This window comes from Dermacentor silvarum, chromosome 9, assembly GCF_013339745.2.
Source record: "Dermacentor silvarum isolate Dsil-2018 chromosome 9, BIME_Dsil_1.4, whole genome shotgun sequence".
Classification (NCBI taxonomy): Eukaryota; Metazoa; Arthropoda; class Arachnida; order Ixodida; family Ixodidae; genus Dermacentor; species Dermacentor silvarum.
This window is the reverse complement of record NC_051162.1, coordinates 54,114,227-54,136,764: the sequence shown is the minus strand read 5'-3', so window position 1 is coordinate 54,136,764 and position 22,538 is coordinate 54,114,227. Positions and strand designations below refer to the sequence as shown.

The 22,538-nt window shown below is 45.4% G+C and overlaps 1 protein-coding gene across 1 annotated transcript in view; it reads right to left on the bottom strand.

Annotated features, from left to right (window-relative positions):
• The window catches only part of LOC119465254 (uncharacterized), a 405,770-nt gene that overhangs the window by 226,230 nt on the left and 157,002 nt on the right, over positions 1 to 22,538 (bottom strand). Inside the window, 1 exon segment of the mRNA XM_037726053.2 lies at positions 1,305 to 1,366. The gene's annotated coding sequence lies outside the window, so the exon portion shown is untranslated.

The window sequence follows — 22,538 nt, the reverse complement described above, 5'->3', positions numbered from 1 at the left end:
AATAGGTGTGATACGAAATCAGCGGCATTGTGAATGATTGCCTTTATTTCTCACATTTATAAAAAGCGAGGGCAAGATTTAAAAGGTAGGAATCTCGTCTGCCACTCTGCACTGGGGAAGACGGAGCTGGAATGATATTATTGAGACAGATGATGACGACGATAAAGTTTATGATGAAAACTTGGAAATTGAAATTGTAGGAAAGGCACCTCGATTAGCCCAAAGTCCTGTGTACAGCAGCAATACGCGGTCGAACTCCGAAAAAAGAACTAGAACAGAGTTAACGCATTAAAAAGTAGGAGTAAAACTCTATACACTATACGATTTTCCCACGGCACCAAAGAATCCACGAATGAGCAGGGCACATGGAACTATAGTTTTGAGAAACATGAAATCGGACATATAAACATTCTCTTTACCTGGCCTATATTAACATGTCCAAGAAAGTTAGTTTAATTATTGAATGGATCGATTTGTTTCTTTTTTTTCTTTTTGTTGTTTTTGCAAATGATATTTGCCTCGGAAGGAAAATAACCTCTGCCAATTTGATTCGAGGAACCATTATAGGCATCCTTCTTTTACGTGTTATAAGTAACACGAGTAAGAAAACACTATTCCGGACGAGATTACTACGAAGCGGGACTATGCAGGTTATGTACCGGGTAGAGGATTAGCACCGGTCATCAATTCCAGCGAATGAACGGGTGAGCGTACGTCTCCTGCTTTAGTCCGACCCAGTGAAGTGCACGGCTGTCCTCGCAACCGAGCGCATCGTAGGCCGAGCGCTTTATCTCGGTGGTAATCAGCGGCCGGTGCAAAGTTTGGTCGCTTCATGTGCGCTGTCTTCCTGGGCGTTGATTGTTGGAAGTCAAGTAAATTCAAGTTTAACCGACGCGTTCATGCGTGAGGCCACGCAATAGCGTTCGCTGTACCCGCTGACGGCGCTCTCTTCGCGCTAGAGTGGGAGCAGCGAGCGTCCGTGCATGGTCATCGAGCGTGGTCTCATAATCTTTGCCTGTACGCGCGTGACAGCATGCTTGTCAATTAAATTAGTCAGCCATTGTTTCCTGCGAGTTGCGTTGCCGAGAAAAGTGCGAATCTTCGTGCAGTTGTCTAATACTGCGGCTTTTTGTAAGGAGCGCTCTTACTTGCAAGCAGTTTTCCTGTTTAACTGCTTCCTTTATTGCCAAAGAAAATTTTCCGCTAGTATAACAATTTTCGTGCAAAGGTCGTTAGCACAGATGATGCGAACAACTGTAAAGCTGCTCCTGTTTGATTTAGAAAAGTACACAATTAATACTCACCGTAACTGCGGCTTGTCTTCTGTTGCGTCAACAAAGTTGAAGGCAACGGCTGGCCAGCTCTCCTGCACGGAATAACAAAGAACATCATGAAGCTTATGTGTAAAAATAAATAAATAAATAAATAAATAAATAAATAAATAAATAAATAAACTTCGCGAGTTATAAATCGGCGCTTAATAATAGCTTTTACGCGAACCGTGCTAAGCGAAACTCTGAAAAAATGTTGCCCCAGTGCCCTCTTGGGCAACGTTCATTGAGTGGTAGTGTACTTACGGAGAAAATTACCTTGTGACAACAGGTTCGTCGTTGTAGTATGGGGAAAGCCCAAATTAAAATGAGGCTTTGCCTCGGAAGCTGCAATCTAAATACATGTGAGTGGAGCAATTGTTATTATTATTATTTTTTTGCTTCATCCAGTGCACCGAGTTCGATGTTTCTTTTTTTCGCAATAGAGAAAAAAATGGTTAGATATATTGACACCTTCAAATAGATTTTGAAGTTAGGCACTCAATGTTTACAAAACCTGTTTAAAACTACAATATGTAAAATATTTAGGTATCATCATTATAAACCGTAACTCTGCAATACCTATAAGATATCACAAATCTGCAGCATTGACCTTTTGGGACGACTAATGCGGATGGAATTGATGGACATCAATCTCTTGTCCAATTTGCTTATGATAAGACATTTGTTAGAACTCCGATTACATTAAATAATTTCATATGAGTTCTAAACTTTTGTCTACTTCAGATGCTTTATTACATGCTTTTTACAGACCTCTGATATCTGGTTTCATACAAAAAGATAGGTTTGCGTAATTCGTGCTTCCGCTTCTTTTTTGCTACTTCCTGATTTCTGAAAGCTATGGTAAAACTTAACACGTTCAATCAAAATTTTGCTTCCTATAGAGTCGGTAATATCCAGCTTTTTCCCTGAAAGCAACAATAATTTTCGGATCACTTGAGCGGCTCTCTAAGAGAGCATTTCTCCTTTTCGCATGCCCCCGTTTCGTTTATGCGTTTTCAAATGCCGTTAAATAGATTCTTTTCTATTCGATTTGCAGTTAATTTTCCTTTGCGTGACGGCAAGATTTGTGCCAGTTATTCTCGTATCACACTTATCAAAAAAAAAAAAAAGCATGGCTCAGAGCGGACTGGGCTACTCAACAAGGCATACTTGCACACTTTCACAATTTGGTGGTATACCAAGCATCACGGTCATGTTTAGCGAGGACGTTAGCAGACATACTGTTAACATATAAGCTAGTGACGTTTGGTTGCTTTAGCGTTGCTGGGTTCTTGACGGCCTTTCCGGGGGCTGACTGCCTATGTGTCTGCGTATGTTTGTATCTAACCGGTTTCACGCACCTTGGTCGCCTTGTAGTCCTTGGTCGAATGGCCAGAGCATCGGGATGCTGTGCTGAGGTAACGGGGTTTGAAACCAACGGCTCGACCAACTTGACTCAAACAGTATGTGGCAATGTGTGTCGCTCTTCAACGAACCTCTCTACCAACGACATGGGTCACTGCAGGTGCTGGACTAACTTGAAGTAGCGAATATGTACCACTGGGTCTGTGCTGATCTCCAATGAACCTCTTTGATTCCAACTTGGGTCACTGGTTATATACCAGTAGGTACACGCCACTCTGGAAGGATCGCTCTCAGAAGCACCCATAAAAAAGATGTTTCTTCGCTCTCTCTCTCTCTACATTGACAAAAAAAATTCCGGCAGAACACATGTCACGATGACAGTCGAGGGTAATGCGTTAGTATTTAATCAATACAGCAACGCAACGTATTGCCACCGTCGGAACCAAGTATGCATGAGACGTGCAGTGCTGCGGGATTCATGTTGCGTGCTTCCCTGATAACACTCGGCGCCATCTAGCGCTACCACTGCGAAGCTTGCGGGCGACCTGCGGAAATGCTTACCGCGCCGGTGCGTGCGAACGCTGAGAAACGTGTCATGTGGCAACCGGCTCCTCTCGCGCTTCCTTCTGAATGCACTGCGTCATGTACTGACACGTCAAGTCTGCCAATACATTGTGTCGTGCTAACTTGCTTCAATGCTAAACGCGTTACCGTTGACAGTGATCGTGAGATGGGTTCCGCCCCTTTTTTTTTCTCACTGAAGAATGGCACGGATCCAGTAGCACATATTCACTGCCCAACGTTGGCATCAAAGATGTTCATCGAAAAGCGGCACACAAAACAGTGGTACATTCTCGGCGACCCACCTTCGCTTCAAAGAGGTTCATTCAAGATCGGCACACCCGGTTGCCGAAGTTGCTCTGACGGTTGGTTTCGAACCATGTTCTCTCCGCACGGTTTCGCACCAATCGAAACCCGACGTTAAAGGTAACAATTATTTCATTATTTTTGTAACCTTTTAAATTAGCTCGTTTTGTGTAGCCCCTAGTACGGTGGAGTAATGATCGCCCGACTCGATATTTCAAAGCAGACCTAGACAGCTGACTTTCCAAACGAATTTGTTTTCGTTCACGAATATTTCTCTGACTTTTCAGCACCGAAATACAAATACGCGCACAAACACTGACAGCAGTTGGTTATTTTTTTTATTTTCTCTCTTTCGTGTATGAATATACCTGCCACCTGGGGATATGAATATACCGCACCCGAAGCCTGTGGTTTGGCGAAGCTTCATTGTTAACGTTAAACTCTTATATCTCTCACTCTTCACCTTTGCAAATTCCTATGAAATCATTCAGTGTTCTCCAGAACATGCCGCGGATTATACACGAAAAAAGAAGGCAACGAACTCTCAGACCCCACGTCTCCCTCTCTCCCAACCCGGGTCAGTCTATTTGTCCTCTGTCGATAATGCTTCGGGTTCCCAACAAAGGTCAGACTGCGAGCGTTGCTCAGAGCCAGGTCATCACGATCGCACTATACCGCCATCTGCGGGGGTCATTTCTTTCCTTTTGGGCATCGCAATTTCAGTGTTTGTCGTCTGCGAATGCTATTCTGTGTACTTGAACCATATGTACTGTCTCCAGGTTTATCGCCTTTTTTTTTTTCTTTTTCGTTACAGGATACCAAAGCCATGTCTTGTTGCATTACTATTTCTAAATGAGGACGCATCGAGCATCTTGTTTGCCGTAGCAGGCAAACACGTTCCCGTACTTGAATTCCGCTGGCAAACACGGAAACAGAATAGAAGGTAAAGACAGAATTTATTACCGGCAAACACGGTAAGGCTCGGACCGAGCGGGCGCATTCTGACCATCTGTGCGAGACTTCACTGCGCAGGAATAATGACCCCGCTCGAGCCGTAATACATTTATTTTATTGCACGCGCAGTTTATAGGGTAGAGCTGCAACGCTCTATGGTAAGCAGTCGAACAACTAAATACACAACACAATCTATGGACTCTTAGACTAATCAATTCCTACGATGGAGTCGTCCATTATGTACACACGGGCAGTGTGAACCTGAGGCTCAGCACGTTCGTTGCGAGAGAAAGAACATCGAGAAAGTCAAATTCAAATTATTCCTGCAGGACTTCAATAAAATGGTGCTTGCCGTGTGCGCCTATCATAGCTCGAGCGGTCATTGCGGGCAGTGATCGAAATAAAGACGAAGGGAAATTCCCGCAGCTACGTGACCACCTTCGACTATCTATCGAAGGCGGTCAAGACAGCCTGGCCGCGCGGGCGCCGTATCTTGAAAGCGATCTGCGATGTGAACAAAGTGCGTGCCCACGTATAGGGCATCTATCTATCTATCTATCTATCTATCTATCTATCTATCTATCTATCTATCTATCTATCTATCTATATGTATGAACTCTATTGCGCCCTAGAACTATCTGGACAGTGCGATAGACATTAATTGCAGTTATCCATCTCGTCGTGTGCGCGTTGTGAGGGTCCCTCTGTCAGGTGCTCCTGATTCGCTGTTTCCATTTCAGCCTGGCTAGTGAACGGCTTACGCCATAAACACCGCATCAGACTAAAGTTGTGTCCTGTGAGGCACAACGCCATAACGTTTCTTCGCCAGAGTACAACGAACCAGCCGTGATGCCATCACTGTCATCGTCACATTATCGTTGTCGCCGCCTTGATGCTGTCGTCATACACACGCTTAGCATCACGAACCCACTTGCTCGCCTGAAGGAACCATGTTTGTGAAAACGCTTTGCGGAAGGTCAAACGATGCTTGATGAGAAGCTACTTGCAAAACACTTCCTATAACATCGATTCCCACAGTTCCTGGCATCAGCATTTTTAAAATTGTGCTTAGAGGTCATCTTCTTGGTTTTAATAATTTTGTCGCGCATCAATTGCCTAGAAACGAGTCGTGTGATTAATTAAAAGATTAGCTTCGGCGTCGGTACGGCAGGACACACGTCTTTCCACGTAAAACCTTGCTCTGTGGGCGGAAATTTCGCACCAACGTATCAACACTGCCTGTCAATTACATCTCTAGCTCTCTCGAGAACCGCCTTGAGAATTCGCTCGTGAGAAATCCCGTAAAATTCGCCAATGACAAGTGTTATCAATCGAGCATAATTCATCGGCTATCCCTCTGGGATATCCACTGAAGCTGTCCTTCTACAAACACCAGATGCTCAATCATGGTCTCACAAATATGTATCCGCCTGTTATTAGTTTTGTCAGCAGCATAATAAAGCTTAACTGAAAGCTGTCACACAGAGCCCTTCCGCTACGGTTTTTTGAAACAGCAGACACGATATTAAGAATATTTTTTAGTTTCTTGCGCCTACGTAAGCAAGCACAAAACCCCCAAATCATGCTTTTACGCATCCTCACTCCCTTCTATATTATGTCCTTAAAGTAAAAAAAAATCTTTAAAACTGATGACGTCGCTACAATGCAAGCTTCCTCGAATGCGCAACAGCACGGCACAATTTCACGGACGCTTAGCTAGACGGCGGTCCGCGATCTATTTCTTCGTGAAAACGCCAGAGAAACCGGCCCAAGATAAAAAAAAACTTAAATGAATAATCAGAAAAAGAGGAAAGGAAAAAAAAAAGAACATGCAGGACACGTAGTGTTGAGATACAGGCAGTGGCACTTCCTTTTTCGGCCCAGCAAATTTGCAGGATTCTTTCATCGACAAACCTATGGATGTGCGCAAAATGAATCACGGACGCCCCGCAATCTTTCATCCTATACGAAGCTCCAAAATATGAATTTTCCGACAGGCGCATCAGAGAGAAAGTTGCCTCGCACCGTAAAAATCCGTGACGTGAAATGAGAAGGAAACACAAGTAATAAAAAAGAAAACGGACGATACCAAGCTAGTTTTATGAGTGCCCACGGCGTCTAGAGCATCGATCTTTTATAGAAGTGATCAGCCAGATAAAGCAACTATGAATGGCGAAATATACTTACCGCTTTAAACAAAAACATAACGTCATGTGTGCCTGGCAACAGACGCCTTTAAATTACTCTGCCGAGTATGGACATATAGGAAGGGACGTTGTTATATGAAGAGCCACTTCTCAGGCATTGGAAGGCTGCTTTTATGTTAACATTGGGTTCTCGCATCGCTGGTCAATAATGAGCTGGAATGGATCAATTTACGTAAGAAATCGAGGTTGGCCGTCATGGTTTAGGCACTTTATATGAAGGTTTCAATGCAACGTTTGTGATATCTTCACAGCCGTCTCTCTGGTTAGAATATCCTAACCTATACAGTGTTAGCGAACCATCTGCCATTTATCAATAAGGAAAAAAAGGGGAAAAAAGGAACCTTGCACGTTCACTATGAGATTCACCGCATCGAAATTGTAATTATTTGTAACGTCATTTTATTTATGGGGCATATGCTGACACTGCGATAAAGGTCATTCGGTGAAATTGAAAGGACTGTAGGGTAACTGTCCATGGTTTGCCTAGTGAAAGTCATAGTTTATGCGCTTTTCTAATGCACGCATTAGATATGACAATCAGAAATAAGTACGCAGCTTAAAATCAACTTGGGTTGAGCTAATTATTGAACGCGTATGTCGATCAAGTTTAATAAGCCGCTTAGCGATTCACCGAGAAGTCTTACAATGTGTGGCGCATAGAAGCGCTTTAAATAAAATTCAGGTGATCTGTGCATCAATAGTAAGCTCCAAAACCACGACGAGTGACTATTTCATTTTTCTGTTGAATTAAAATCACAGTCTCCACAACCGAAAACAACCATCAAAAGAGCAAATTTGATGGCTCTGTAATGGCGTTATTGCGTCGCCAGAAGTTTGTGACATGGCAAAAATGCCTTTTTGGATTGATTAAAACATTTAAAGCTTTGCTTGAGAGCCAAGAGATATACCACGATATAACCTTTATCGCATAGGCTCGTGCGAATGTTTGAATTCATTTATTGTTTGATAAAATAATGGTACATTGGAAATTAACACTCAAAGAAATTTTGACAGATTGAGTGTTTGGGGTATAAAGGAAATATTTTCTTTTGCTTCTGTGGATGCAGTTGGATGCATGACGGAAAAAAAATGTTATAAAAGGTGGACATGAAGGCACATAGCACAAGGCACTCGATGGATGCAACAAAGCAATCAACGTTTTTCCAGTACAAGGTTTTTATTATTTATTACATACTGCAGACCCTTGGGTCCAAGCAGGTGGGTAGTTTCAAAAAACAGTCATATTACAAAAAGCGACAATACAAACTGTTTGAAGATTAACGCAATAACATAGATAATAAAACACAAAATAGCAACAATGGAATCTGTTTCAAGATTATGGCAATAATATATAATACAACTGAATACAAAACAACAACGGAATCTGTTTCTAGATTAGTGCAATAATAGTGCTACAATAACAGATGGGAAATGGTGCAGCAGTGATACTTCGGTGTTGTAGGAGACATTAAGATGTCTGGATTAATTCGTTCCAATCTGAGGCCGTGCGTGAAAAAAGGAATACTTATAAGTGTCAGTTCTAGCAAAATAAGGTGTTAAAGTGTTGGACTGATGGTGCCTTGTAGGTCTGGTTAGTAAGGGCGATAGGTACGGTGATGGATCTCCCCGTAGAAGCAGTGAGAGGAAGTCGAATCGGAACTGTTTTCGACCCGTTTTAAGAAAGGGAATGTTATTGACTGTCATATCGGATGGAGAGTCAGTTGGTGAGAATTTGTTATAAATAAACCGGACTGCTTTCCTCTCTATTCTTTCAAGACACTGAATGTTTATTTGAGTATACGGGTCCCAAACTCCGCTGGCGTACTCCAATTTGGGTCTGATTAAGGATTAATAGCAAAGTAGTTTAACATTGCTTGTGGTGATTTGAAGTTTATGGTTTAGGAAGCAAAGCCTTCGAAAGACCGATGAACAAATATTGCTAACAGGTATATTCCAGGATAAATTAGTTGTTAATGTAACACCTAAGTATTTGTAATTGTCGACTTTTTTCAATGACGATGGGCCAAGTCTGTAAGTAAAAGACGGAGGTGTTTTGTAGCGTTAGCTACACTGGCCTAGCCAAGCCCGTTTCGCGCGGCACATCAAGAGCCGTGCTGCGCATGCGCAAGGATCAGTGATGTCACACGGCTTGCGCACCGGAGCCACCGGAGCCGGCACCTCTCGCGCACTCCCCCGCCGCCACGCGCGACTCACCGCCGCCGGTCTGCGCATTCCAGAGGAGTGACGTCGTAGCCGTGGTGGCGCCGGCGCGCACTCGCTGTGCAGTCGCCGTCTGACACTGCGCTGGAGCCGCTGCGCTTCTGACTGGCGTTTGCCAGTGTGGTGAAGCCTGTGCCGTTCAGCTTGACGAAAGTGGTGTGATAATCGAAGCCGTGTATGTGCCACCGAACAATTCCGTTAAAGACACTATAGACGTAGTGGCTACGTGTATACCTAGTCGGGCGGCAAGTGAACTGTGTGTGGTGGCTGGTGACTTCAATCGTGCTCCAGACTCTCTTTGTGTTCCTTTGAAGGACAAGTTTAACCTCGACTTAGCCAGTCTTCCAACTGCACAGACGACCCAATGGAGAAGCACCATTGATCTTGTCTATCAGAGACAGACAGACAACTCCAAATACTGTGTTGGGGCCATAGAGACGACAGCGTGTTACTTCACTGATCACCGAGCCGTCTTTGTGGCAATAGAGAAGCAACGTGACGTTGAGCAAAACTAAATATACATGTGCCACATAATACGTATACCGCGTGTGTGTCATTGGAGCAGCAGTAAGCATGACAATCAAGCTAATCCTTGACTATCTAGACAACCAAGAAAGCTAAGAATAATCAGCTGAACCTTTGCTAACGCTACGTATATCCTGGCATAGCCGAGCTAAGCCACTGCAACTTTTTTTACATGTTATAGGGAGGAATACAGTTTTGTCGGTGTTAACAACCATCCTCCAATCTTACGAACCACTTCAATATTTTATTAAGGTGGTTATTCAGCTTAATTTGATCATCGGAACAAAAAAAACTTCTTTGAACAAAACGCAGTCATCTGCAAACAGTCGGATTTGCACACCTGGAGTTATTACATTTACAATATCGTTAATATAAGCCAAGACGAGCAGGGGGCCCAGGACACTACCCTGCGGAACCCCTGACGTGACTGGGAGACTGCCAGAAAGTTGTCCTCCAATGTCAGTGTGTTGCTTCCTGTTAGTCAGGTATGCGGAAATCCAGTTAATAAAGATTTCAGGGATGCCAAGGATTTTAAGCTTTAAAATAGTTTATCATGCGGGACCTTATCAAAAGCTTTACTAAAGTCAAGAAATATTACGTCTATTTGGCCGTTACGATCAAGAGATAAAGCGAACGAGTGAACTACCGTTATAAGTTGGGTTACCGTAGAATACCCTTTTCGAAAGACGTGTTGGTACTCGGTTAATGCAGCATTATTTTCCAAACATTTGTGTATACAATTAGCAATTCAAACACACTCCTATTCTGTCATACCTTCTATAGTCCTTTCCTAAGAGAGCTTCAACCACTATTTTTATAGCCTGTCATAAAGTATCCCACACTTATCTGATAACGTCCTCATAACACTGCAGTGAAAATAAATATACTTATTCATACTGAATTGAATTGAATGTTTTTTAAAATTTTCTTTAAAGGTCAAGAGGGAGGCGAGCGCTAAAGGCATAAGTGCCTGGCAGAGGTCCCCGCCCCCATATACAATTTGGAGAACAATGATGACGCTTAATTTATAACATACTGCTGTTGTACACAGCAGTCATACGAAAAAAAGGAAAAATTCATTGTTCACACATTTACAGGTGCAGTGCAAACATCAGGGCATACAAACAAAGATAAAAAACGATAACCTAAGATTGACAAAGACAACACAAATAAAAATAACACAGTAAAGAGATGCCCTTCCAGAACGCACGCTGTTTTTCAAGTTTGCTCAAGATGATCAGAGACGAAATGTAATTTTGTCGTGTGCAATAAAGACTTAATTTTTTATATGCTCACTGCGAGCATTTAAAGTTAACAACGCCTTCAGTTTTGTTTATTATGTGGATACTCTGGTATCAAAATTGTTTGTTTCCCATAGTTCGTTCTTGACTGTGGAGTGTGTAGCTGTAAATATCGGAATGAGCACGTGACATGGTGCTTGTGATCGCTATGATTGCACAGCTCGTTTTCACATATATGTATTGTCATTACTTGTAGACAGTAGATATTATCCGCACGTAACATAAAAAATGTTGCGAACAGCGGCGCAGTTCGTAGGTTCATTATGCGACCATTGTAATTTACATACACGCGGAGAATTCTCTTCTGTAATGTTATAGTTCCCGCATAATTAGTTCCCCATACTATTGCTCCATAACAAAGCTTTGAATAAAATTGTGCGTTGTAGAGCTGTGTCTTCCCAGAAATTAGTATAAAATGTGATATTTTGTGCATGATTTCTACTGCTCTTGGTAAATATTTTGAAAAGTGTTTTATGTGGCAGTTGCAGGACAGCTCCTCACTAAACCAAACACCTAAAAATTCCTGTTCCTTTCTTCTGTTCGGGAGGATTTGATCATAGGTGATACTCGTAGTTATCTCTAACGTTTTTGTTGATTAGCTTGATTATGATGTAAGTCGTTTTTGTTGCGTTCAACTGAAATTTATTCACTCTGATCCAAAGGGATAGCGGCGTTAAGTATTAATTAATCTTCGACTCTATTGCACGTATGGCATTCGATGTAAGAAATGCATTATAGTATTATCTGCATTCCTGTAACAATATTCATCTCTGGCGAATTAGGAATATTAACTATATCATTTATGTAGACAAAGAAAAGCAACGTGAAACACCAACTGGTACAACATTCTGCAGATCCGATCTAAATCTTCAAATATCAACTGTCCGACAATAAATTATATCGTACTATATCAAAATAGCGAATATAAAGCATATGGTCATCTGTGTGTCAAACTAGGAAACACGTCTGCGAGTAAAACATGTAAGGTCAGATAGGATGCTTTCATTAAGTTCAGCGTCATGGCCGGTGAATTAAACTAGACCGTAAGAGGTGCAGAAGCTTTGTCCGTAACAACCTGCACGTATGTAAACAAAAAAAAGTGCCAGTTTCACCCGAAAGGCGGAGCATAAATTGCGACAGCAGAGAGAGAGAGAGAGAAATAGAAGAGAAGAAAGGCAGGGAGATCAACCAGACGCACGTCCGGTTTGCTACCCTGCACTGGGGGAAGGGGGTATAGGGATGAAAACAGACAGAGAGGAGATAGAGCACAGTTTCGCGCACATTTGAAGCTTCGCACCAAGTCTACGGACGGTCGCCAAGACCTTTCGACTTGAGGTATCGTAACAACGCTTTCGTGGCTTTCTGTGCCATCGACACATACGGCCATGGTCCAAGGATCTTCATCTCCGAAAATGGTCTAAAGTCGAGCCGGTTCAATGCCATCCGGAGCGTTTCACGCTCGACGTCCAACTGGGGACAGAGACATAAGACATGTTCAACCGTTTCTCTAGTTCCACAAGAGTCGCACATGGGCGTATCCCCCATTTCAATGCGGAACGAGTAGGCCTTTGTAAATGCCACCTCCAGCCAGAGGCGGCACAATACTGTCGCCTCAGAGCAAGAAATGTTTGATGGCACTTGTAGCTTCAAGGATGGGTCTACTTCGTGAAGATGACACTTCGGGAGGTTAGGAGAAGACCAGTATTTGTGTGTCATAGCTTTAGCCACGATATGGAGCTTTCCTGCAGCGTCGGTCCTGGATAAGGGGATTGGGACTGGTCGGCCTTCCAGATGAGCAGGCCAGGCGGCTTCGTCGGCGAGGTCATTACCAGCAATGCTGGTATGTCCCGGTAGCCACTGAAATATAATTTCATGCCCTTTAGCGATAGCTTGATGGTGGTCTTCTCTTACCTCATATACCAACTGCTTATGAGTCCTGTGATAAATGGCAAAATGAAGACTTTGAAGTGCTGTCTTATAATCGCAAAAGATGGCCTATTTCTGAGGTGTCTCTTGCAGGAGGTATTTTACAGCGGCACGCCGGGCAGCAAGCTCTGCCGCCGTTAATGTTGTCACGTGTGACAGTTTGAAGTTTATTGTGGTTTCCGTAGCCGGAATGACAACGGCACCTGAAGAGCTGGTAGATGAGACCAAACTATCGGTATAGATGTGTATTTGGTCCCAGTATGTCTCATTAATTATTAACAGCGTGATCTGTTTCATAGCTATTTTTGGGTGATTGGCCTTTTTCGTTACACCTGCAATACCTAGGCGCACCTGAGGCTGTTGCAGGCACCGCAATTGGAATGAAGGCCTTGGTGCCGGGGTGTATCCTGATGGAAGAGAATCTGGATTGGTGACGATAACTTTAGAAAACGTGGAACGAGGTCTCTGCGATGGCAAGAACGCCAAGTGATGATAGGGAACGCGGGAAAGATGACGGATATGAGCCCTGAGACAATCCACTACAAGGTATGTTTGGATCGGGTGATCTTTGGCGAGGACGATTGTTGTAGGTGTTGACGCGCAGCGAGGAAGTACTAAGCAAGTGCGCAATGCTTGGCCCTGTAAGCTCTCCAATGAGCGAACATTTGACTTGCACGTATTGGACAACACTGGAAGGCTGTAGCGTAGATATCCTAGAAATAGAGCTCTGTAAACTGAAGCATGGAGTGTACAGATGTGCCCCTTGTTTTCCCGCACATAAATCATAGTACCAGAGAAATCGACGAGTTTTTTCTTCAGGTACGTGTAATGAAGGCTCCAGGAAAGATTCTGGTCGATTATTGCACCTAAAAATCGAAGAGCCTTTCCATAGGCAATAGTGTCTCCATTAATAGGGACAGGGTATGGTTTCATAGGTTTACGTGTTAATGCAATCAATGCACATTTCTCGGTTGGTACAGTTAAGCCTTGTGCTTGAAGATATGTTGATGTCAAGGTTGCTGCCCCAGCTGCAAGCGCGCGCGCCCCTGAAGGCGAGTAACTGCAGAAGTCCAAAGGCAAATGTCATCTGCTTATATCGAGACGCAGATTGTTTTAGGTAAAACGTCAGCTAGTCCAATCAGTGTCACATTGAACAACGTCGGACTCAATACTCCTCCCTGAGGTACGCCGCAGTACGTGTAATGTTCAGCTGTGGGGCCATCTTCTGTTTGCACAAAAAACGACCGGCGAGTTATATAGTAGGATAACCAACGAAGCATGCGGCCGCCGATTCCAATAGTCTCCAGGGGAGGTGACAATGGCATCATGTGCAACATTGTCATACGCGCCTTTTACGTTGAGAAAGAGCGCAGCTGATATGCGCTTACGGCTTTTCTCTTGTTGCACAAACTTTATGAGGTTAATGACGCTGTCAATTGAGGAACGACTCCGACGAAAGCCTGCCATGGGATCGGGGTAGATATTGTAACGCTCGAGATAGCATTCTAGACGTGTGAGGACCATCCTTTCCATCACTTTTCCGATGCAGATGGCGAGAGCGATAAGGCGGTATGCCGCCAAGTCCAACGGAGATTTTCCCGGCTTTAGTAATGCGACAGCAAATTTGTAGAGAACTATACGCAGGAACGATAGTAGTTTTATCGGCTGCGTAAACTTGGACACATTCGCTTACTAACTGAATTAACAAGCATGGTGTCAGCGCGCACAAGCAAACATGAATAGGTCACATTCGATGACCGCACACAACCGCTATCAAAACTCACGCCAGCAGCAGCGAGCGAAGGTTCGTGCGGTCTATCGCTTCATCGGAAGCTGAGCGGCAAAAGCACAGAGCATACAAAGGTAGGAGCCGTGTTGCAGATCGCTTTCAAGATACGGTGCGCGCAACAGCCCGGAGCCGCCCAAAGTACAAGTACGCAGTTGCTTGCAGAGCAGAAGCCTCACTCCCTCCCTCCCGCGCTGCCTTCCCGTGTTCCTCCTTTCGCCTGCGAGATTCCAGTTCCCCTTGCGCCCGGGCGCAAGATACGCATTTGGTGCCGCAGCACAACGTCGCCACCCCCCTCGCTCCCACCCATTCCCCCACGTCCTTTCGCACAACGGAAGACGGTCGCGTTTGCTCTCCGCCGTGCGTTCGCTCCCCGTGAAAGCGCGCGTCCTTCGCGTGCTTTCACTAGCACATACATACAGCGCGCAGTGACGATTTTATCGCCCTCGGACTTTATACGGAACCTCACGGCGACGGCGACGACAACGGCGACCCCAATGGCAGAAATCCGCTTGGAGTGTCCGTATAATTGTTCTCGCAATAATATCATTCATTCTGTATCAAATAACTGCACACTTTTAGTGCTCTTGATATCATAGCGATATCAATTATATAGACACTCCAAGCGCATATCTGCCATCGCCGTCGCCGCGAGGCTCCGTATCAAGTCCAACGGCGATAAAATCGTTGCCGCGCGCCGTAAGCTGCGTGCGCTAGTGAAAGAATATAGGGTGAGCCACTAATCCCGGGTTATTGTAGCGCACGCGAGGGAGAAAGGTAGGCGGAAGCGCGCGGTCTTTCGTGCGCGAGTCACGGGGACGAGCCAACGGAGTGGGAGGGAGGGGGGTGGTTATAATCCGTCGGCTACTACTCCCAGCGAGGGCGCGCGCCGGTATCTTGAAAGCGATCTGTGCCTGCCCGCGCGGGCCTCACCTTCAAAGCGATCTGCGATGGGGACGAAGTGCATTCGCCGAGTGCCGGTAGCTTCGTATGCACTGTTCTTTCGACGTTCGCGTTGAAGCGAGACGAGAGACAGCGCTAAGGTCAATTTGCCCGCTGCTGCTGGCGCACTTTCACACTCCGGCGTTTTCACAGCGAGTTTTCGCGGTCATCGAGCGAGATGTGTTCATGTTTACCTGTGCGCGCTTGACACCGTGCTTGTCCATTTAGTTAGTAAGCGAACGTTCACAACTTTATACGTCCCATGAAACTACTATCCTTGCTTCGTATATAGCTCTCTACTAACTTTCCATCGCAATCGATGCTTCGCCTTGCGGCCGAAAGTGCGACTATCTTGTTTAAACATATTCCTCAACGCACTGACTCATGTGCTATGGCACTCTACTGCCGAGCATGAAGCACCGGTTCCATTGGTTACCAACGGGATCACATTCCAATGAGGGCGAAGTGTAGAAATCATCACGCGCCACGCTTCAGACGCATTGCTGAAACGCCGGCCATAGGCAAGAATGAATCTAAAGCCCTCCTTTGCGGCGTCTGTCAAAGCCATCAATGTCGGTCCACTACGCTAAACCCAAGTCAGCTGCAAAAATCTTCATTTAGATAGATACCTCAAATCAGTACTCAGCGCGCTGATAGTGGCGCGGAGCACACTTTGTTAATGCGCTGTTGCAATCTCGAAAAAAAGATGTTTTGCCAGTAGGTACGGATGATGCATTTTGAGTTCGCAGTCACGCAACCACACGTCGCCCTTTGTACAGGATACGAGAATGCCATTCAGATTTCTACAAATGGCAGCACAATGTGACGGTACGACGATTCAATGTGCACAAAAATGTTCTGATCAATTACATGAGGAGATATGATAACATTCTAACTTCGATCGATGTACTAACTTCGCCGCGTATACAGCCCCGTACACGGGGCTGTACACGGGGCGAAGGTACGGCTGTCTTTTTTTCTTTTTTTAATGAGACAGAAATACACATACTAGTAGTCGGCATTTGTGGTGATGTTTGATTAATATTAAAGGCTAAAGAAATAAAAGAAAACCGATAAATTATTGCAATAGGTGATACGTAAAGAAAAGAGAAGAACATGTAACAGCACTAAGAGTAAAAGTCTTTATCGGCAAGTTCTCGTTGTCCGCGAAAGTCCGCGAAAGTATAGGGTAGACAAGTTTCAGATGCAAGAATGAGACACACACACACGATGCAGTAGAGTCAAAATTCGTCGCAAATGCTCGCGTCTTCAAGGACGCGTTGAAGTGTCCTGTCCCCCTGTACCACCGAGTCCTTCGTAAATATGCATGCACGCGGGCCGGAAAAGAAAGTAGGTCACTCAGCAGCGCTTCGGTGCAAGAGCAAGCACAAGCTGTCTCTGCTTCGATCGAACTAGTTGAGCTGACGACGTCGCTGTCGTGTTTTGTTTCTGTGTGCCAACCTGGCTCTCATCTAATACGCATTACTTATTAGTCACACAAATGAACGAAGTCTGTCTTTGGGGCCTGCGTCTCCATAATCACACTTCATACGCACTTGTTTTTATATAACCCGAGCACATGTCGCCATGCCTAAAAGCTTACAATGTGACACTTCCAATCCGGCGAGGAACGAAGCGCTAATATGAATTACACTGATACAAATTTGTATTCCCGATATTCCCGTGGCCAATAAAAAAGAAATCAAGTTTATTTTTCTCATAACGATGGGAAGAGCGAGGACTTAAGAAGTTGCTAAGCTTACCCCTTCAACCATGTCGAGGCGCCCATAATTTTAGCAATGTCATTGATGACATTGTGGAGCCCCATTCGAGAACTCTGATGATTTATTCATTCGCACACGGGGCTGTACCCAACTGTACCCAAGAACAGCAGCGCTATGAGAGATGCCGTAGTAGAAATCTCGTGATTATTTTCCACCACGCGGTGTTCCTTACCATGCACCTGCACCTGAGCGCACGAGCTTCTTCGCATTCCGTCCACATGTGGCGACACTGACACACCGGGCTTACCAATATAACGCTATCGACACTGCAATGGCTCTTTGCCTATTACTGTATTCGGAATGCCTTCAAGTCGGACATTATGAGATGGCAATGCCAAAAGCGGAGGCGAATTCTGGTCCACCCCTCACGGTAATGGCGGAGCGGCCGCAGCGTACTCGTGTTGAACGCGAAGTAATGGTTTTGATGCTGCTATGTACGCAAACTAACAGGGATGTTAGCTGAGTATTCATTTAGGAGCAATGGAATATATTCCCTGTTGCTAAGGTTGCTGTGTATACGTCAAACCGACGCGGTAGCTCAGTGGCTATGACGTTGCACTGCTTAAGCTCGACGTCGCGGGTTCGGCCTCGGTCGCGGCGGCTGCATTTCAATGGGAGCGAAATGTGAGCAGTTCGTGTACTTGGATTTATGCGCACTTTCAAGAACCTCGGACGCTTTAAGTTATTCAATAGTTCTCCACAACGGCATACGTAATGATCGCATCGTGCGTTTCGCATCTAAAGCCCCGTGTCCTAAGTTACGTTTACGTTCAAGCAACACAGACGGAATTTAAACCACCAGCCATTTGCGATGACGTCAGGGATCGATCGGGTGTACACGTGATACCTTCACTTCGACGCATAATTACAAATATGGCGCCCTATTTCTTATCGCGAGCTCTGTGAATGTGACCCACCTCCAACCGCTCATTCGCTAACTCTTCATTCAGTCAAATTTTGACGTCAGACGTCCTTAATGTCGGTCAGAGGTGGTCGCTTGCTAAAACTGGAAGTAGCGTGAAGATGTTACAGTATTATCGCTCATATGGTTTTAACCGCACTACCTCAGCGCCTTACTTTGTTTTTGTTACACAGTGGAAAAAAGTCATTACTCGGTAATGCATGTGTCGCCTGAACAGGAGAAGTCGTTGTCGCGCGAAGCCTGACGCAATCGGAGTTAAATTTTGTATCTCGCTCGTGGTTCAGAGCCGCTTAAGCTCGGCAGCCCACTTTCGATCCCAGCGGAAGTGATCACGTTTAAAGTAGCTTACTCAGCCATAGTAGATATAAATCACCAAATTTGAACCTGTGCTAATGTGGAGTTATAAGGCCTACAAGTGCGCCGTTTTTTTTTCTCAGAAATCTCACTGATAGATGGATGGATGCTAGGATCGTCCCCTTTGGAACATGGCGGTGAGGTTGCGCCACCAAGCTTGTTGTTATACTGCCTGATGTCCTACCTGTCATCAAAAAGAAACAAAAAGCATGAGTGATTTTCACCACGAACATTTCTGAACCCCTATTGGGAACTTCGTTTTTGTACGTGTCCGTTGTTTGTCGTTTTCATACTTTTCTTCCACCAATCTTCCAATCACCTCTTACAAATTTCTATTGAGGACATGTTTACTTTCCCCCTGCTATCTCTGAACCCAAGGCCTACAAGGAGGCCACAGGTACCTAAATCGACCACTGGACAGATATCTTCACATTCTAATAGAACATGCTCTATCGTTTCCCTCGCTCTACCGCAGCAAGCACACGCTTCTTCTTTCTTATTAGTGGCACGAGCATCTAGTGACACTGTTGTCTCTCGCAGAGTACTTCCGGTTCACCTCCTGAGACGACCGGGCACGAAATTCAAAATGAATAAGAAAAAATAGAAAAACAATAGTACAGTACAAAATTCATGGGTTACTTTATAGATACGATATCAGAGCATAAGCTTAGTTACAAGTTGAGTTGCTGAAGTGTCTGGAATAATTAGAATTAATTAGAAATCACTGATTACCGGAGACGAAATTCAAAATAAATCATTAAAATTAGAAAAGAAATAGTACGGTACAAAATTCATGGATTTCATTACAGATATGATATCAGAGCACACGTTCAATTAAATTGAATTATATATCGCTGATTACCGCACACCAAAGCTCAGAATCGTAGACTTCAGAGACCGACCACATGAGCACGACTTTGGCGAAATTCCTGGAAACACCGACGTAGAAAGCGGAAGTAACGACGTACGTCACAGAAAAGAAGGTGGTATGATATTTACGCGCTAATGGAAAATAGTTGCGTGGCATACACTGAACATCTGCCTAGCAGAGCGGATGTGACGTCATTCTCTCCTCTCTCGCTTCTCCTCTCCAGGGGCGCGCCTGTTCGCTCGCTCGCTCGCAAATATTGCGCGCGCGCGCTCGTTACATGCTCTGACGTCAGCACCGGAGAGGGCGCGGAAGGTACGCTTCGTGCGCCACTCGCTAGGGGGCTACGCTTCGCCAGGTGGCGCGCGCTGCGCTTCCTCGCCCTCCCTCGCTCCTAGCCCGCATATCCTCTCCTCTGTCAATCCCATTTCCCCTCTGTGCAACGCGGTTGAGGTGTCCTCTATAGGCACCGGGCGGCCGTCGTAAGGCGCCAGCGGCGCGCCGGCGATATGCTGGCGAACAGCGCCGCGAACGGCAGCTGTCAGAGCACTGGCATGTGAAGCAGACGACGGGACGAAGGCGCTCGGTGCTTCCAGTGATTTGGCACTGCGGGTTTTGAGGCCTGACGCACTGGAAAGCGCATTTTCGTGTGTCTGCTTTTGAGAAAGGTCGTCACTTGTACGAAGCAGATCACATTCGTGGCATGAGGTAGTATATAAAGCAGAAAACGAGCGCAAGTTGCGATGCAAATGCACCACGCGAACGCAGCTCACCGCGGCAATCTAAGACGTGGAACTCCAGCAGTTATATTCCAGATGTTATTTTGCTGTGTGCGTTAACATTCTAGCGTATTTAATCATGTAAATATGCGAAGAACACAAAAATTATGGACAGAAAAAAAAGGAGACATACGTTTTCCTTATTCTGTTTCTAGAGATGCTTCGCCGATCGCACATGTGTCAGTAAGTTCTTCGTTCTCTGTCCGTTGTAGTTCTTTTATTTTTGGAATGCTTCCCCATTCTTAATTGATTATAAGCTAGTCCAATCTTCAGTCACGGCCGATTTTATATACCTTAGCGCAACGGGAGCCGTCGGTGGCGGCGAGTGTGAACACGCCACTGCGTTGGCATTGGCCGTCGATGCATAGCACAGTCATGTGCCAGACGCAACCAGAGTTGGGAATTGCTAGGAAGGCAAATGTGCATTAAAAGGAAGACTGATACACTGATAAGACGGCAAAGTGACTACAAATTTGAGTGTTCGCCTTCGGTGCGCAAGCTCTGGAGCCGTTACACTGCGGAGGCGAAGACAGGCAAGTGGGACACGAATCTCTTGCGTATGAACGGCTCTTTTATTAACGTTAGAACAACTAGACTATAGCAAATCAGCGTCGGAAATGTACAGTGCCTAGCGATTGAAGCACTGGCAGCGCGCGGCTGCCACCGTTTTTTCTTTCTTTTCGCGCCACAGGTGAGCGCTGTGGGACCAAATGCAGTCATAATGCGTTACGAAGGTTCTCGCTTTCACTCTACACCACAATACATCAGTTTCGTGTCCCCAGCGCTTACAGTCAGTGCAAAAAGCGCTGGCGACCATGCTATTCGAGTATCGCGTTTCAATTGCTGAGCACTGAACGCGCTGTGGCCTATATAGAGACCGCACATATACAGACTTTCCGCCTGAAAAACGCGTGGCCGCGATGAACAACGATTGAATTGAATGGCCTAACCAGCTTCAGTCATGTTTCAGTAACTGTTGGTGCGCCCAAAAACGCAACATGTTTGATCAGACCTGGTTTCACGGCAGCGCCAGCTGCGCGCGGCCCGGCCGCCACATGCCATTACATTCGCGGCGCCGCCGCATGAAGGCGCCACCGGTCCAATCTCATCCCGCGCCCGGTGCCTATTGAGAGACAGTTATTGCGTTGCACTTAACCCAACTTTTCACCCCTTTCCACAACAATCTCCACTGCCAGGAGGAACACGTTTGCTCGTTTGCTCCTCCGAGTTCGGTTCGTGCGTTGCGTTCGCCGTGAATGTGGTCGACGAGGAAGCCGCCGGGCCATGCACTACATACCCACAAGAAGACCTACAGACGATGGTTCTCTGTGTCTGTGTCATTCTTTCAAAGCGTACACACACGAAGTTTACCTAAAGAACACTAACGCAGAGGTGCGAGTGCCACTAAGAGACGCCTAAGTCAAAGATTATGGTCGTCTACCGTTGTAAGGCACCCTGATGTGGCTTCGAAAATCAAACAGCTTCCCTTTGAGCTATTGTAAATTGTTTCTTTCCGGATTTGATTTTTTTCCTCTTGGGTTTCTCATAGAACTCATAGAAGGTTTATTTTCCATTGCCGCCACCCATAAGATTGCCTCAGCCTCTCTGAGTTTGCGCTTGACATTCGTTGTTGCCATGTTGCTTACTATACCGGACGCGTACCTGCTGGTAATCGTCCTAGCTCTTTCCTTCCACTGTGAATCAGTGTTCTTCCTGTATACAAATATTCGACACTCTCCCAGCCCATTTACTTTCTTCCATATTCCTCAGGCGTTGTTCATAATCAATTTTACTCTGCGCTTCCCTCACTGTAAAACTGCTCCAGCCCATATCACCCTGCACGCTTGCTTGGTTATGGCGCCCCCCCCCCCCCCCCCTTTTCGACACGCAGGGTCCACAAATGGCGTGACGAGACTCGGGCACCAAAACACGAGGGATGTCAATTGGCGCCAGCCAGCTTTGGCCACGGGGGCGCAACTAGGAATAGGGAGTGTGCGCGATTTAGAGACTAGACCGCAGGACCCCCACTAGCTCTATCATAAGTTGAGCAAGCAAGCTTTCTAACGCGGCATTAAATGTACCTTGTGCACTTCGTTACGTCATTTCTGTAGCCTAGTGCCCATACATCCTCCGCAGCACTGAAAAGACGCTTCACGTGCCCAACTGCGGCTGCATATCTGATATAGTCTACCCAACTTTTTGTTTCCGAAGAAGGCGTGATCAGCAATTTAATATTTCCGAGTGACCAGTTCATTTTTTTTTCTTTTTATGTGATGTTAGCGATTATTTCTTGCTAGCATTGCATGTAGATGCTTCCTTCGAGAGTCATTTATCGCTTTTTGTTGGCCCGCCGCGGATGCTAATTTTAATGGGCTCACAACCCGGCTCGGCAAAACAGAAGTGTCTTAATTAAAATCCATCGATC